Genomic DNA, 15,184 nt, shown 5'->3' with positions numbered 1-15,184 from the left:
GAATAGAGAAGGTGTGTGTGTGTGTGTGTGTGCATGTGTGTGTGTGTGTGTGTGTGTGTATGTGAGTGAGTATGTGGGGGCGTGGACAGACAGAAAAGAACTAAGAAAGGATAGAGGAGTCAGTAAAAGAGACACTAGTAAAGTATGAGAGAGTGAGAAAGAGGGAATAAGAGAGACACAGCTGCTTCTGCACAATCGCTTTTCAGCATCTACAGTCCCAGGCCAAAATACCATTAATACAAGTGTCAGAGGAGTGAGTGGAATCAGGCACAGCGCGATGGCTTTGAGTGGCTTGAGAAGAAAATGCCCAGGATCCTGTGGGGATGGGCCTGTCCGAGACGGCCGTCCATTCTTCTGGCCCCTTTTGTGGCACTGCCTCTCTGTCCATCCTCTTGCTTTTATTTTGTGTGAAGATTAAATTGCACATGATCTCTAATGTCTCCGGCCCTCCGCTTGTCGTAGGTCGACGACCTCCATGCGGCTCAGATAATAGATACATCCTCTGTTTGTCTTGTGGTGAAACGCTCGTCCGCCACAGTCCAGTAACCCGCCATTGTCACACAGTCTGAAGCAATTAAGTAAAATGGTGGATAAAGCCTTGGTGCGTCCTTTCAATATTTATTACATCCTCTTTGTGAAAAGAGCTATTTAGTGGCTGTATCTAAAATGATCACTAATGCAATTACAAGTGCATTTAGAATACACATTAAGGGTAATCTTCACCCCTTGGAGAGGACCTCAACAAGAGGAGATAACAGATGAAAGTTACAAAGGATGTTATGTCTGTGAATAACAGAGAGTATCCATTTGAGGCAAAAATGCATGCTGAGGCACAATTTTCTTATCTTTTAAGTGGTAATCTGTATAATACATGAATATATATTTTTAACAGATTTTTTTTTCACCAGCAACCTGTTCATCAAAAAGCACAAATTGCACAGTGACAAGACTTTGTGTAGCCGATGTGGCACTTTCTTTTTATTTGTCAGCTCAGTCATGCAGGATGAAACTTTTCTGCTCCTTTTCACTGTATTTTAAACGTAAAACACAGTCTTGATATATGTTGTGGGTCAGCTGTCAGGAAGTTTGGCTCGTGTGATGAGATAGTAAAAGAGTTTAAAAAGTCTAACCTTCAGCCTCATGAAAGCAGGGCTCAGAATAGGAGTGGTGATTCAAACAGGAAAGTGCTCTTGTCAACATCAAGCTTTTGGTTACCACAGATGTAGTTAACTAGATAGCCACAGAAGACTTAATTAAAACCCATACAGTGCATGTGTGCTGTGCTCATGGAAAAATGTACAACGTTTGATGGGATAAACCTCTCCATAATACTGGACAGAACAAAAGAGTATATAGCCTTCGTCTCATTCACAGTTGAGATGATACGACTCCTGTAAGTTTCATGTGAGGAGAGTTTTCTTCTCAAAAGGATGAACACAACAGTGTGGTTGTACTCTGGATGGTCAAACCACAGTAACAGGATAAAGCCTGGTTTTGGCAAGAAAGCTTGTGGGCTTGTAAGCAGTGAGTGTTGTCATTAACCAGTCAACAGGTCAAGCTAGTTGTCTCCACACATGTATATTCGAAAAGCAGCGTTGAGCAGTGTTATATCACAGTTTCAAAATGAGAGAATTTTTCAAATACATTTTTGTTCATGTATTTTTGGTACTTTTGCACACATTTTGCGCCACACTGATATTTCCAAAAGCTACCTTCAAATCTTTCATGAACTGGCCACATGTTGGATAAAGTGTTTGAATGAAGTGTAGTAAAGGAGACATCAATCGAGTGGAGACGGTGACTTTGAGCCAGCTAGCAGACTGCGAGTTGGTGTTCCACAGAGACAAGGTTACATTGCAGTGCTGGATATTCCATCATCCAGCACTGAAACATTGACTCCTGCATGTCTGTAGCCTGGACTAAGTCTCCGAAAGCTACTTCCCTCTGTGAGAACCAGTCTGCTGACAGCTTGGAGCCTGTCCCTCTGTCCCCCGTCTCTCTCTCTCCCTCTTTCTCTCCCTCTCTCTCTCTCTCTCTCTCTCTCTCTCTGTCTCTCTCCTCCCATCTCTCTTAATTGACTTCCCAGTTTGATAACACATGCCTGTCTGATTGGAGCCGGGCTGTCTCTGTGATGCTCAGAGGAACGTGCCTCTTCAATAGCAGATCAATTAGTCTATTAAGATAACCAGGGACATAGGTCCTCTACCCTGACTCCTCACTGAAAAGGGTCCAGTATTCTAGGCAGCGTTCTTCAAGAAACATATCCCATTTTATTATCATACTTGACTGAAATATGAATCCGCATATACTCATATATTGCTCATTAAAATATAGTAGTCTTGAATCTATTTTTTATACATATACATGTACAGCTGTCTGTTATTAAAGTTAAATTATCCAGGCTCAGGGATTTAGTTTTACCTTTTTAATTGTTATATATGTCCCTAATGCTTTGTGATACAGACAGATGGTGGATCTCTTATTGTTTTGTATGTGAGTGTTTCATCTTGAGCCACGCCAGGTGGCTTGAATATTCATTTCATTTTGATAATTCCACAGATTACTCCAAGCAATCTTAAAGCTTCACCCGCCAAGATTTCTTTGTAAAAATACCTCTCAGAATCACAAAGTGGGTTTAGGAACAGAGAAAATGTCTCTGAAGATTCACTCGATTTACCCAAATTTATGTGTGATGTCACTATGATCACTGCCATTCAATGTTTCTTGTACACAATGTTTTAATAATTATTAAAAGTTGTGTTGGCAAAATCAACAAACTGATAAGGCAAAGTGCAGGGTTAGCAGGTGAAGGACACTTGAGGACAAAGTGAGTTTTCCTCTTGCCAGCGTTACAGGCAGAGGTCCATGCAATAAGCAGGCCAGATAACAGGTCAGCTGACACCACATCATTACATCAGCTCCACAGAGCTGGTTTCCCACCTCTGCCCACTGAGGTATATCCAGCAATTGCGCCCTTTCGTAAGCAACTTTTATGGTGGCACACAGAAAGGCCTCCAAGCCCATAGGTCAGGGGCCAATGTGCTGATGGATTATGGGGTTTCACCGTCCCCGGTGCTGCTGACAGGCTTTATTGGTTGGGAGGATGAGCTTGTAACCCTTTATATATAATTATTGTATTAAGGCCAGTGTGCTCCTGCCTTGCTGGCACTTGTCCCTGGATCAATGTGGAGATAATTTCAGAAATGAATAGTTAGTATCGATCAGCTCCCTTAGTGATGGCTTATCAGCTTCTCGGACAGGTCACTGTAGATTATTGTGCCATTGTCATTTATGGCCTCTGTCACAAATTTTTTTTCTCTCTCGTTTTTTTCTTTGGACCAGGTCTGGTTCAAACAAAGACAATTCAATTTGCAATGGATTTCGTTGTGTTTTTTTTCCACCTCTTCTCTACACTGTGGTACACAATAAGCAATAAATCACAATCGTTGTCTTTTTATCTCCTTCTTTCCTCTGTTGTTACGTCTGGCACTGGAGCACCGGACTAGTCTCTGAGGAGTAGGGAAGGAAGAGGAGGGCGAGCGTCAGCACTTGAACTCCGGCTGAGGGATTGAGCGAGCTTTGGTTCAGACAAACCAATGACCTTCAGGTCTTACAGCGGAGGGAACTTGGTGTTTTTTGTTATTTTGTGCTCTTTGTGTGGCCTTAATAAACAGTTGAAATGAGGACATGGGAACTTGAGCGTCACTTCGTGATCTTCAATTCATTTGATTTTTTTACTTTATTTCAAGTACATTTCACACACTAGACTAAAAAAAGAGTCCAGGGCATGCAAACTAGTGCACCATTTAAAGCCGCAGCTCTGCTGTAAGTATGTTTGTGTGTTTATTCATCCAGCAGGCTCTTTGTTTGAGCAAGGCAAGCCCCCTGGTGTCATGTTTGTACTTTCCCCTCTTGCCTTCTAAACTGTGAATGACAAGATGTATCCATCAGAGGACTGGAGCTCGATTTCAATAGCAGCTCAGGGGGAATCATTCAGAGAAATGTAATTTACTCACTATTGGTCAGTTTGACCCATGACCTCATTCACTTGACATGGTTGCCATAGAAACCATTGAAAAAGAACAAGAAGAGAGTCAGATAGCATCATTTCAGCTGCTCATCCAATACTCACAGTTGAAAAAAAAAAAAAACCTGGTTGGCAGAAAAAAAGGTAAAGCAAATGTGTAAGCAGCAGAAAGAGAAACAAATAAACCAGAACAAACTGAATTTACACCACATCCAAGATGCGGGGGTTCATTAGACTGAGTGGTTTTATCATTACATAATTATATCAACACTGCTATTTGTCATAACTGTCAGACACAGTCATTTTTCCATGCTGCTGACAGATTAATTACATCCAATTATTTCAGAAGTGTTCTCATACTAATTAGTCATACAGTTACACAGCTCTAATAGCTCAGGGATCAAAGAAAACAAATGACTATCATACATAATTTCAATTAACCAGCATGATGGATTAATTAACACTCTGTCATTTTAATGCCCTGGGTGGTCGGATATGATGAGGGATGATCAGAGGAGGATTTTCACTTCAGTAGTGGGGGTGAATCCAAGAGCATCCATGTGTTTTGCAAATATTTGCTGCTCAAAATATGAAAGGCAGAAAAAAAATGGCCTCATTGGTTGAAACAATCCAGGTATGTGAAAATGTTTAATTATCTTATTTCTTTACTTTTTATATTTATCAATTTTAAAGAAAGAGTGCAAGAGGCTCCTATGAAATGTCTCAAAATTGTTAGAAATGAAACCTTGCCTTCATCTCACAAATGATTATCTTTGTTCGTAAGCAGCTGTGTGTCCTAGTACTTCTGTTAATATATGACTAATTTGCAACATTCTGAAAGAAACATGAAGGCAACTAAAATGACTTATGAACAAAATGAGGAAATGTTGAATGTAAATATGTTTGTTTGGTTTGTTTTTTTTTTTGTTTGTTTGTTTTTAATTTTCTGCCAGAATTATAACATTGTTAAAGGAATTATACTTTGGTAAAGGGAAGATGATCATCTTGGTACAGAAAAAGTGCGCAGTGACTTCATCACAAAACACAATGTAATTATGAATGCATCCCAACCTTAACTACGACATTTTGACGCTTAAATTTCAGATAACATCATTCAGTAGCTCATATATGTGCCCCCATGTGTGACTGACCAATACTCTCATTAGCTCCTTTTCAACCAAAAAAACAGAAGCAGAATTAGTTCGTGCATGACAGTTTACACGGTCAGCGCTGACCCATTTTTTGAGGGACATCCTCCATCAGTCTCTGCAGCTGAACATTTATCATCAGAAGACAGGTCACAGGTCTTTCTCTGCTTGTCAATGAGCCTGCTAGCTGGATTTTTCAGAGCTCAGGTCTTTTTTCTTTCTACTGAAAATAGCCTCAAAAAACAAATAAACCAACAAATTCAAGATGCTGCACATTTTTGATAGATGTGTCTATATTCCCTCTAAACTTAACGGTCCATACAGAGGATTAAATGAAGGATCCATAGCTTTAAATCTTTCCTGCAGCACTGAAACCCCAGGGAAGCCTCATCTCTCCTTGAGCTTCTCATGCCTTGTTGACCTACAGCTATTACACAATATATGTAAATTGTTGACCTTACTAATGAAACATTGACATCGATTTCTAAATAGGCCATCATCTTGTTTTACTGTAGAGCCTGATGTGGCAGCTCTCATCCAGTGTTTGAAGCTACAGGCAACAGTTTTCCAGTGCCTAATCCAACTCAATATGGCAGACACACTCACTCTTCATTTAAACAAACAAAAGCAGCACATAATGATCAGCCCTGCCATTATGGCCGATTGATTTGATCTGGTCCAGGGCGCTGTGGATTTATTTTCTTTTATACCCATATAGATGTGTGTCACAGCCTCAGTATGCATCACAAGCGCGCGTGTGTGTGTGTGTGCGTGTATGTGTGTGTGTGTGTGTGTGTGTATGTGTGTGTGTGTCAGTCCCTATCCAAACAAATGGAGGCGGTTTGGGCCAGAGAGCCTGGAGCACCGCTCGTCCTTTAATTGCCATTTACATACTGGGGGAATCATTAATTTCTAATTCCCCTATTATTTGTCACTCCCACATCCCTCCATCCCTCCCCTCTGTCTGATGCTTGTGTCAATGTCAGGACCCGTCAGTGTCAGATCAGACTGCAGGAAGTCCCAACTTCATTTTTGCCATTTTCATGAAAGTTCATGGCTTGTTGTGTAGTAGTTTACAGTTTTATTCCTTTAAAAAATGACCCAGTAATCATATAACTTCAATTTGATTAACACAAATACCAGTATTGCACAAAGATATTTATCATAAGTTGCATAAAACAAATGCATATTTTGTATTGTATTTGTATTTGTATGTATTTTGTATATTGTACCTATCTATCTATCATAAATTTATATCTAACTGAAAATGCAACGAATTTAAGTTTGAAATGCTGCATTGTGTATACATTTGGTTGTGTGCATGGACAGTGGAAAAGTAATAATACCATGATGTAAAACATTTGCATGCACAGTAACATTCCTGCATCATGTAGTACTGTAAATAAAAGTGCTCTCTTTCTACATGTTATATTCTTATACTTTATATATTATATAATTGGATTATTATTGAAGTTTAGAGTTAATCTTAATACATATTGTTGTCAAAAAAGGTAGTGAGCTACAAAGTAAGGTATGTTAGTGTATCCTACTCAACAAGCACACACCACAGCACAAAGCAAAGAACACTGGAGCATGAATATACACTTACATTTACAAGGAAGCCAGAGTCTAACATCTGTCTGAGCTTAAGATTCATGTTCGGCAGCTATTATTGCATTCCTGCAATCATGAGACACTTTGAAAATGTGTAAACATCAACATTTTTTTGTTTATGATTAGATTGGGACCACTGAAATGAATTCCACCACTTAACTTCCAGTCAAAAGGGATTATTGAGCTTTATGATGCAGCCTGTGAAATATCAATAGCACTGGATGAGACTGTTGGGGTTTTGCACACTGCTCTTTTGTTTGGTTGTAAATGAGCTGCATCAAATTCAATGACCACAGAAGCCATTAACAATGGACACATTGGATGAGATCCATGATGCAAACATGCACACTTTGAACACAAAAGCAGAGAATGCAACACTGGCTGAACCACTAAAATGAAAAAGAAAAAGTGAAGTAATTAATTTACCATTGGTAAATATCACATGCAATTCAACAAAATGATGAATTTTTGCACATATGAAAGGCATTTCACACAAAGCACCACATTCAAGCTGAATCTCTGCAGGCATTATGACCTTCTTGTATAGATTGTACTAAGCCAGGTAAGTGCTTTGCATGTAGACATTCTCTATTGGACCTGTCGCTGGCATCAGAAGCCCAGTAGTTGCAATTACTCGCTGATCATCGCCACAAGCCAGATAATAATTAGAGGTTGACAAAATTCAGGGCCAGGTTGGAGAGCTATTGATTTCCCCATGTTCCCTCTTTGGAAGGATCAAGAAAATAAGACATGAAATTTACTGTCTTCATAAAAGTTTTAGTAAATCAGGCCATTTGAAAGGGTTATCGACAGTTTTTTCATTACCATACATAGTGTTCTCTCAAGTGTTTTTGATTATTAGCAATAAGAGAACAACCTTCTCCTTTGTGTCTTTCATGCACCAATAAATAATGGCTCCTTTGGAATATTTGCAGGTAATTTTAATCACCCAGTTGCACATATAACCTCAGCAGGGTCATAACAGGATTACTTTCCAATTTAGCGTTGACAAAGACTGCCTTAAGCTTTCAGCTGAGAAATGCACATATGAAGGTGTGCAGAGAAGTGCGGACAGAAAAACAATGCAAAGACAAATTGCTGTGGGCAAGAAAAACCCACATGATTGTGCTCTGTAACCTTTTTTCTTGAACTAAATTTAATCTGGTCTCTGTTTCAAGCATCAAAGATGGCTGCAAAAGTTCTGCAAAGAAATTATCTGTGGGTAAAGAAAGACGTGGAATGAAAGAATTAAAATTGACAGAGACATGAAGAGCAGGCTGACACAAAACACTGGCATTCTGTACGCACGCAGACAAAGTCAAAAGCAGTTGAATTTGAGTTGCTGTTTGCGCGAGAGATGTGCAGGCTGAAGCCCAGGGGGTCATTTCCCCTCCTCGATGGACAGACTATTAACTTTTTGATTGGCAGCAGGGCTGACGCTGCCTGTTCATCATTGAGCCCTGTCGATTCCTCAGCATCTGGAAACAGCACATAAATCCAAAGGCCCGAGTATGAACAGTGCAGCTCAGCATCCTCTGAAAGGGATGCATCACATGGCCATAAAGAAAAACAGCAGCATTTCACTGACGCTGATTTCCTCGCTGGCAAAAAGTCACAGAAATAAATGACTTGGAACACTCTGCAATAGAGAAGATGCTGAGTGCTGACAGCCTTTCTCAAAGTAGTTCTGGTGCATCTTTTTGCTTTATTTCTTCTCTTTTCTGCTGTTGACGGGAGTGAAGCAAAATCTCACTCGACTAGATGCAATGATTTCAGCAACGTCTTTAGAAAAATGGTGACTCCTGGCCTACAGTGGAATATTTAAGTGATAGAACTTTCCAAACTTCAGCCCTCACTTTAATTACTTGCTAGTCTTTTTATAGGGAAAGAAAATATGGCTGTCAGGGTTTATGGGGGGCAGGAAAAAGGGCTGACCTGTTTTATCTGCCCTTGCACACGCATCAGTGTAATGATGACAAAACGGGATGTTAACTAATGATTAGTAGAAATGGTTGCAGTTAATTAGTTGGTCCTTCGTTTATCGTTCCATTTGCACATTTTGGGGAGCAATCATTATTAATTAGGGCCATCATGCCGAAAGGGGTGAGGTGGAACCCTACAGCCAAGTTAATCAGGCTGCAATGAAAGCTCCATTATCCTGCTCCATCCCGTTGGCCTGTGATCTATTAGCATTATCTAAAAGCTGCAAACGGGATCAACGACAAGGCTGAAAAAAAAAAAAAAGAAAAAAATCAAAGGGACATAAACAAGGTGGCTTTGATCGGCCTACTTCTTGGGTCACTGGTTATATGGAAGAATCTCGCATGATACTGTGTGGCTCTTTGTGTCATTGCATAAATCCAAGTGGTTGGTATTGAGCGCATTGGAAGTGGTGTTTAGTATATGTGACTGTGGGTTTGTCTGCACGGGAGGTGGGGCTGTCCTGATACAGCTAGGTCTGAAGGCTGAGGTTAACATTTGTAGGTGAAGTTGAGGGTAAAATGGCCACTTTGGTTAAGGAAGTTCTTAATAGTGTGTAGTTTGTTATCAGTAGAATAGCAGCAGAACAAGCTGCAAAAAAACAACAGCAAAGATTATGAGAATTAAATTAATCTGGAATTCTTACAATTTAAAGGATAAGGTGGGCAATTCTCCATAATTTCCAGTGGTAAACCTATGAAAAGACAAAATCCATCAATGAACTGATTGTCCTGCTTTTGCAAGCAAGCCAAATATAGCTTACTTCCAAAGACCTTCATTGTCCACAAATTACTAAAAACACAAGAATGCACTAGATGTTCATTTATGACAGTCAACATGGGCATTCAGTCCCCCTTGTGAAAATAGTTCCCAACAAATGCAAACATTGCTCCTAAAAACACAGCAATCACAAACATTCTGGTACAGGACTCAGCTGTTTAAAAAGAAAGAAAAAGTTTTTTTTATTTTTTATATATATACTATATATATATATAGAAAATTGGCAAAATTATGTTATTTTCAATGACAGTGAGATGACAAAAATGTATGATTTTAATCATATCAATTTCATGGCTTAAAATGAAACAGAAACAAGAGAAACTAAATTAGAAATGTGTTACTGGCTTTTAAAAATGAATAGATTATTAGAAATAATGTATAAATCTGGAATTAAGTTTTCCACTGCACAGAATCTTTGACAACATTTGCACTGAACAAAACAAGCATGTCATGCTGTTATACTTGTTATCTTTATCACATTTTCCACCATACTGTATAATCTCTGCACCAGTGCATCAAATGAAATTACATGAACCAATCAATTTCTCCTTTCAAAGTAATTACCCTAAAAGACATATCAGCTGTCTGTATTACTGAGTTGCAAAACCTGCAGGTTAATAGGAATATGAGTAATTGTAAATACACTCAAATTCCTGCAATACTGTGAGCTGATTATGCTCGAGACTTAGTACCATGAAATACCGTGTGCATTCATCACAAATAACTGGGGACTGGGCACCACAGTGTAAAAGAGGAAATCAATGCATTTTCCCAGCTTATTTCATGCAAATGAGCTCTGAAGGAAGCTGATATGGTTAAGGCAAGGTTACAGAAAGAAAGAAGGAAAGGCCAGTGTCCCCAAGAAATCAATAGAATAAACTTGAGAAATGATTTAGATAAGGCAGATATGAACATTGAAATAAACAAATAACCTTAAAGGAAATCAATCATATAATTTAAAGAGTAAACAGCTTGAACCGGGGTGATCTCCCTCATGGTTTAGACAAATGGAGGATTTTTAATTTCATCATTGATATTATGCCAGACTTGGAGATTTTGCAGATGGTTGCAACCAGGAGGAGGGGAGAAAAATCAATTGAGTCTAGTACTGTGGTCTTAAGAGATGTTAGATATTTACAGCATGGAGGTATGGAGCCTTGTATAAATTTACATTTTAAGAGATAAAAGACCTCTGTATTTTATCTTGTTATTGATAATAGAAACTGTCGACTTTTATCCTGTCCCATCTCAGGGAAGCCTAGCTGTCTGCCGAATTTGTTTGTGTATGTGACCGAGACAGAGGATGAGAGCGTGTTTGTGTGCATGAGAGGGAGAGAATGCGATAGACAGAGCAGTGGTCTGAGGCAATTTCAAGCCTTTATTTTCTTGATACACAAAAGGCAGGCTTTGTGTGCGGTTGTTTTTTTTTTTTTTTTCTCCTGCTTGCACGTCAAGGCAATCGAGGTGGCATAATTGCATCAGAGGTCCAGAAATATAGGGTTGCAATTTAGAAGGAGGATGAGAAGAAGAGGAAGAAGAGTAGAATGAGAAGAGAGCCAGTGTATGTGTGTGTGTGTGTGTGTGTGTGTGTGTAGGGAGGCTAGGAAAGGCATCTCAGACAGGTTCATTTACAGCTGGAACAGGGACAGAGAGGTTAAGACATTGTGACAAGAGACAAAGTAAATGTATATGTAAATGCAAGAGGTTGTTATCACTCCTAAAACACTATGCAGCTTTTTCACGCTTTGGAGACCTAAATTATATTTAGGCCACATAAAATCCAATAGTCCAACTGTGACCTGCTGCTATGTAAATGGTTCAGGTAATTCCTTAAAACACTGCACTGGTGGCCACTGGTTGGAGCAAATAACAACAAAGTGTTTACATCATTTGAATGATTTAGGACTACTTGCAGCGATCACTTTAATAGACTCCAGTGTGCTGGCACAGACTTCCAGGTTATAGCTTTCCCCGGTCTTTCTCACTGAAGCAGTTGGAAAAACGACAAAACCAAATGCGCTATTGGAGTTCTCTTTTTCACATGTTCAGCTTTACATGTGCATTTTAAACATTACACACGGAAGTATCAATGTGGCTAATGACTTTGATCATTTCACTTTGGCATTACCCAAATCTGTCAGAGGAAAAGATATCAGCAGCACCTGAAAGAGGCAGACTCATTTGGTTTGCCACCAGCATGCCTTTTCTTTTTTTCACCCCGATTGCCTGCTGTTAAAAGAGGTGTATCCAGCCACCCCTTGTCCACTTTAATTTTTAATTACCATCTTCCGCTCACCTTTGTTATAGTCATGGCACGCTCGCGTTAAGCCGTGTACAGCAGACAGGCAGGCAGGCAGGCTAGAAAGAGAGGGGTGGGGGAGGAGGAGGGCTACGCTTGTTCTACCGAACAGAATGGCTGGATTCACTTGCCTAATTATGCAAGCAGACATGCTCTGGGGTGAACTCTGGTACCAACATGCTGCCTCTGACATGGGATCAGGGCCTCAGGGCTGCTGCTGAGGCCTACAGAGGATAGTGGGGGTTAGAGAGGTGGGGTGTTGGGGGTGGGGGGGGGGGGGTCTTCCGAGAGATGTATGAGCATGAATAAGTAAATCCACACAAGAATGAGTAAAAGAGGAACAACTGAAATAGTAAAAATTAGCACCTGTGGTTATTTTCCTTCTCTGACCGACAGTGGTCTAAAATTAGAGAGTAGTAGCCTAATCTGAGAAAAAATAATGTTAAGAAAAGGTGTGTAGTTTTTAAAAGTGGTTGGCCAAAAAAATGTTGCAATAGCTTCATTTTATGCTGTCTTGGAATCATAATTTCATCCCCAGAATTACTGACATATACATATTACCTAAAAAAACAGATAAAGCACTTTGCCTTACAGCAGATAATTTTCACAATTGTTCAGTTATTCTTGACCATATAAATAGTTTGTTTAAGAATATAAACTTCCTTTTGAATATTCCTGTCCTGTCTGTCTGACTGCTGCTTATGTTTATACTGAAAGATAAAAAAAAATGAATTTGAAATTGAATAGATTTTGGTGCTTGATTTAAAGGTAGCTTAACCACATCATAGTCTATGCGTTCCACTGGAGATTCTCTTCTATTCCCACAGTGTAGCAGGAGTTTAACCAGGCTGTTTTTTCTCTGTCAAGGCTGCATTTATAGAAGCTACTGCCTTATTTAATCGTATGGAGTAATTTAATTCAAAACATGGAAAAATCAAATTTACAAATAATAATAATAAAATAAATAAATAAACTGCCAAGCCTAGTTTTAAGAAATTAAAGATGAATATTTCAGAAGTGAAATATTTCCTCTAGTCTCACATGAATATGGAGAAGTGTAATAAAGCATGTGAGCACATCTTGCTAAGCATGTATAATTGATATGAATTGATCCTTGTCTGCACTCCACACCCTTTATTGCTATGTGTGTGATTGAGCATTTGCATATGTTCAGTGAGGTTAGGTCGAGTGAGAGAGTCAAGAGTGGGCTGCCATTAATGCCAGCCAGTTTAATGAGGACAGTAACTGATGGGTCAGCATGTTTCACAGCGATTGCTAAAGCTTTGTTAATTGTCATAAGAAGTTCAAATTGATTGGAGCTGCTGCATTACTACATATAGCTGAATGCATTAATGTTTTGTTCAGAAATGGACGCACGTAATGGATGGATCGGTGTGGCACTTTATTTATTGAATTCATTAATGCAAGCCTTGGGACAAGAGTGATGCCAGTGTGGTCAGGGGTACACTGGTGAGAGTGAGCAAGGGAGAGAGGGAGAGAGGGAGAGAGGGAGAGAGGGAGAGACCGAGAGAGAAAGGAAGTCATGTTATGAAACAGTAATTTGTGTCATTGCAATGCTAAGAGCTAAAAACAAAACATATATCAAAGGACATATAACATATTGGTAAGGAGGGAACAGGTCAATGAGTTAGGGGCCCCTGGAGCCTGAGCCTGTTTCCAAGCCTCCCTCCAGCACCAGAGTGTGCAAAAGTTCAGGGGCCCATAATCTCATAAGCCTTCTGATGTTGACTGTATTTTAATAGAATTCAATATCTTTGTGCATTCACCACCATCCAGTACATTTTACTTCTGAGCGAATAACACGGACAGACAATCCCTGTAACGTCACAACAGCTGTACGTATCCCGATGTTGCAGACAGATGCTCTGTTGTGTTCCAGTTAAATGAACAATCATCTGGAAAAACACAAAGAAGAAACAGAAAACTCTGCCCGAGTGGAGCCTCTGGATATGGCTGCTGAGTCCTCATGAAAAAAGGTGAAAAGAAATGTACTTGTCTGAGATTAATTTATTTCTTTTTGCAAGAAATCTCATTCCTGGTAGTATTAGAAGTATTTATTTAATCAGCATTACTACATCTCTTCACAGCAAGAAGGTTGTGGGTTTGAACCCACCTGACCTGTGAACTTGTGACCCTCCAAAAGATAACTGAGGAGATACGATGGATGGATGGATACATACACATGCTTGTTTGAAAGTATCTACACTGGTTGTAAGATATACTTCCAAAATACAAATAAATATTTTGTTTATATCAAGACAAATGTACTTGTTTTTAGTCTGACCACACTAGTTATAAGACATCTCTCTGAGACTAGATATTTTTACTTTTTTTGAAAAATCTTGGCAACTCAGACAGATAATTTTGCTTATTTTAAATTATTTTTTCCCCCATTGTATTGCTTTTTTCCCTTGTTTTTGAGAGCTGACATTTTGCAGTCTGCAAGTTTCAGTCTTAGTATATTATTTTGCCTTTTGGTTATAAACATTGTATATCAGATTAAAATCCTCTGAGGTCATGTTGTGTGTTGTGTGTGCTTAAAACAGCAACTGAGAGAAGTTACAAGCAACCAACTTCTTTGTAATCATGTTAAGCAGTGGAAGAAAGCAAGAAATTTACCCTTCAAATGGAAAAGTGGAGCCCCTTAACCAGGCCACAATTGTATTTACAGACCTTGCATTGTACTGCTGGACCAAAGTGAACTAAAAAAGAGAGAGAGAGAGACAAAGCGAGAGGGAGGGGAAAGAGAGAGAGAGAGCGAGAGAATGAATGAGGACACACAATTGCACACACACAAATACTGAAAAGACAATAGTGCACAAAACAGCTTACACCATTAACGAGATTACATCCTAAACCATAAAAGGATGTTGTAACAGCATAAACATAAGCTTGTCGACATGGTCGTGGCAGGATAATAGCTGGAGGGAAAGCAGCGGTTTAACCTTTACAAAACTGAGACTATGAGCTGGCTGTTTGAAAATCACTGGTTGTATTGTTGATGCTTTGAATTGTTTAACCTCCTTTCTGTAATATGAATACGTTTTTATATGCTAGTGCATCATTTACAGAGATCACCTTGTATTCAATTCAATCTAAATACACAAGCACAATACATGACTTTCATGTTTCATTGGAAAATATGCCAGTATTTTATATGCACCTGGGCAGCGAGCCAGTTCAGGCACTCGTAAAGCGTCCTGGTTTTTGGAGCCACACAAATAACTGTGTGAAACACTGTAAGATTACAGTGGGGATAAAAGAGAGGTGGAAAAAAGCAGACAGTAGCACGGTGACAAAGTGTAACACAATTAA

This window comes from Scatophagus argus, chromosome 9 (assembly GCF_020382885.2).
Source record: "Scatophagus argus isolate fScaArg1 chromosome 9, fScaArg1.pri, whole genome shotgun sequence".
In the NCBI taxonomy this organism is placed as follows: Eukaryota; Metazoa; Chordata; class Actinopteri; family Scatophagidae; genus Scatophagus; species Scatophagus argus.
The sequence above is the reverse complement of the archived record's forward strand: the minus strand, read 5'-3'. Positions refer to the sequence as shown.